Raw genomic sequence first — 4136 nt, 5'->3', positions numbered from 1 at the left:
TTTGTTTGTGGTGGATGGGTTGATTTGTTATCAGTTACTGTATAAGCTACAGCCACCTCTTCCTCTCGGCAACACAAATATTTTTATTTGAGTAGAGTCCCTTCTGAAATATACTCAGCCCTTCCCTTTCTCTTAACTTTATCTGAGACTTTTGGAAAAGGAGTAAAGGCTCCATTATTATCTCTCCCAGCAGTGTTTGGATACCCACACACACACGCCACACTCCACTTACCATCATCAGATTATATCCATATAAAACAAGTGGGAGCAACCTGACTGTAGAAGCTCTTATAACAAATAGGGACAGTAGTCCACCTTTTCAAAGTGGTGTCTAATATTTTTGTTTCCTTGTTTAGGATCCAACTTTAAATACCTTTCTTAGGTGCCCAAATATGGGCTTCAGCTTCTAACATTATGCCCCCATTTTTGAAAATATATATGGAAAATTTCCTGATATGATGTGTGTTAGTCAACTGGGTAAAACAAGTTCTACTGTTCCTGATTCTGTCGCTGATTTGCTGGATTACTTTGATCAAGTCACTAACCTTCTTGTGCCTCAGTTTCCCTTAGCTGCATTACAAGGAGACCACCACCTACCCCCCGGACAGTTGTGAAGATTAGTTAGCTAATGTCTACCCATCAATTTGAATGTGCAAAGCACTATATAAGTGCAAAGTAATATTCTATTAGTGCTTTGTGGTGGGTGATGCCCTTGGCTATCTTAAGGCTGTCAGCCTATAGCCCCTTAACTTGCCAATTACGTAACTATGGTGAATTTGATGGAAGCCCAGTAAGAGCAAAGGACAAAGGCTATAACAAAATTAAGAAAACAGACGCTGCAGGAAAGCCATGGCACCTAGAGGGGGTTTCCCTGCAAAGTTCATAGATTCCAAGGCCAGAAGGGACAGCTGTGGTAATTTAGGCTGACCTCTGTATAACACAGGCCACAGAACTTCCCCAAAATAATTCCTTTTGAACTAAAGCGTATCTTTTTCAAAGAAAACCAATCCTAATTTAAAAATTTCCAGTGCTGGAGAATCCACCACCATCCTGGGTAATGGTTCCAACAGTTAATGACCCTCACTGTTAAAAAATTACACCTTAGTTCCAGTCTGAATTGTCTAGCCTGTTGAATAACAAATAATGTTGCAAGAGAATTCCATGGGACTTCCAGATATCGGACTAGGTGCTAGAGATTAGAGTAAGATGGTATGTGCTTACCCGCAGTCTCCACACCTCTATAGTGGCCATAATAGTTTCTGCAGAATTTAAGCTTTTATTTAAACAAAGCTTCTAAGATTGTTTCAACAGATAATCTTCTGAATGTGATCCAGTGCAGCACTGTCTTCCTGAGTCTACAGCCAGCCTGAAACAACCCTAAGAGGTGGGAATTTCTCTGTTCATCTCAGCAAGGTGTTAACGCTGAAACTTAATGATACAAATTAAACTATTAATAGATTTCATTTTCAGAGGTGTTGAAAGCCTCCACTGGGACTAATTCTCTTCTGCCTCACACCTTACTGTCATTTACAACACTGCAAACTTGGTGAAAAATGTTACCATTTTGCTTTAGTATAATTGCATACCTACTTTTTTTTATAGATTCCAAAGCGAGTAGGGAACCCTGTGGCCATCTAGTCTGACTTCCTGTTTGACACAGGCCACAGAATTTCCCCAAAATAATTCCTAGAGCATATCTTTTAGAAAAACATCCAATCTTAATTTAAAAATTGTCAGTGATGGAGACTCCACCACGACCCTTGGTAAGTTGTTCCAACAGTTAATTACTCTCACTGTTAAACATGTATACCTTATTTCCAGTCTGAATTTGTCGAGCTTCAATACGCAGCCATTGGATCATATTATACCTTTCTCTGCTAGACTGAAGTGCCCATTACTAAATGCTTGTTCGTCATAGGTTCCCATATAGGTCCTTGTAGACGGTGATCAAATCATCCCTTAGCCTTCTCTTTGTTAAGCTAAATAGGCTGAGCTCCTTGAGTCTATCACTATAAGGCATGTTTTCTAATTCTTTAATCATTCTTTGGCTCTTTGCAAGATATACTGAAGTGAAAAACAATCATTCATTGACTTTAGCATTGCTCCTTAATCCCTCCCCACATTTGTAACTGGTGAACAGTTTGCAGATGCCTCCAGCTAGCTAAGACTGCAGCGGCATAGTACTCATTCAAGCACTGTTTTCAGTCTCAGGTAGCTGGAGGCTTCTTGTCAGGTGCTCAGCAGTTAAAAGAATGGGAAGCTGCTTTTCACAGGGACCAAGTAACCACAACTCTAAAGTCAATGGGTGTGAGATTTATATATATCAAATTCTTCCCCCATTCCCCTTGCACATTGGACCAGCAGGAATACAAGGGCTACAGACCTACTCAAACTGTTTCTCTATAAAATGACTTCTTAGCCCATAGCTTTCTCATCCTGAAGGAGACAGAAAATGTCTCCCATAGGCTGTTCTGTACATTAATAATCACTGTATAGAACCAATGTTGGGTTAAATCCATCACATCTCACATCTCAGGAAAAGAGAATTACAAATGCATTAAGGAACAGATGTGCAATTAAAATCTGGAATCGTCAGGTCCCGCCTAGGGTTCACCTCGACCAGCTAATAGATGCCAAAATGCAACTTACCCTGTCTATTCTAGTGTTTTACAAAAGGTATTTTAAAATGTCACTAACATGTTTTAAAAATACACATTTTATCCTTCTCTAGGCAGGGCTCAAATAGCCCAATCCTGATACGTGCTCAATATCTATAATATGCCTTCAATGAGAGACATATGCTCAACTGATCAGGCTCCAAATTAAAGGCACTTTAAATAATTAGTGTCCCCAAAGAGACAAATGTTTCTGGTTTTGGTTGTATCAGTTCTGTAAAATAAACTGCTAACAGCAGGCAAAGGAATTAGAGGTTTGGCAAAATGAAAGTGTCAGACACAGAGGTCTTGTCTATCACACAAACTGATTGGGAAGCGGCCTTTAAATGGTTTTTTTGTGGTGTGGGTTTAATTTTGTGAAATCATTCTAGAAACCAAGTGATGCCCTGTTCACACAATACCAGCAAGAGAGAGACAGCTAAACATGTTTTAAAATCAGTCTCCTAACACAGCAGGTCCTGCAGCACAGGCAGGGCTGGAGCAATCTGCAGCTGCTGCTTAGCCCCAGAACAATGTGCTGTTATTTTGGTTGACATAGGAAGCAATGAGGGTCTGATTCTCCACTATCCTACTCCTTGTGTTACTTAGACTTGCTCAAAGTGAGTTCAAAGACTAAATGCTACCAAATCAGATTTATCCACTCACTCACACCAGTGGCAGTGGGTCACACTCATTTTGCATAGGTGCAAATGATTATACAAGTGCAAGGCTGGGGGGAACAAGGCTGAGTGCTTCCCCCTTGTGGTTGCTGTGGGAACTTTGAGTATCCATGACCACCTTCCTATCAAGAATTTGTGCCCAAATAAGGGCTGTTTTTCATGCCATTTGATTTTGCATACCTCCCTACAATTCTTTTTAGGGACCTTAGAAACCTGCCCTTAGTTTTTAACAAACCTTTTGCAGTTTACCTGACCTGTGGAGGCGCTATTATGGTTGATAATATTGTGGCTGAATACCCTATAAACCGATAGGCAGGGTATTGACTTGAAACGTGGCTGCATACAAGTGGCACAAGCACAGTCTGCAGGCAGGGGACAAGGCTCCCCTCCTAACATTAGAGTGAACAAACATAATCTTTGGACAACATAGTATGGAGCTGTGACCAGGGCAAGCCAGAGGCAAACTGAAGTATGAGGCTCCTGACAGTAAAACTCCAGAGCAGCTAAAAGATACATTCAGCCCTGGTTCACTCAACTAACTCCAGGGGTGGACACGGCTCTCAGTGTGTACTAGACAAATCATTTTTGAGGAGTGACCATGAAGGCCCTATCTAGACTGGGAAGATGAGGTGTGCTTAGCAAAGGTGTTTGCTAACACCAGTTAATTCTTCTAGTCTAGACAGGCCCTAATTAGACTGCTTTGTTCCTTTTCAGTGAAGTTGACTATAAGCTATACAGGGCCATTCTACCCTAGAAACAGGACAATAGGAGAGAAGATGGGAGAACATAGGGTTGTTTTTTT

This window comes from Mauremys mutica, chromosome 1, assembly GCF_020497125.1.
Source record: "Mauremys mutica isolate MM-2020 ecotype Southern chromosome 1, ASM2049712v1, whole genome shotgun sequence".
NCBI classification, from domain to species: domain Eukaryota; kingdom Metazoa; phylum Chordata; order Testudines; family Geoemydidae; genus Mauremys; species Mauremys mutica.
This window is presented reverse-complemented; position numbering follows the sequence as displayed.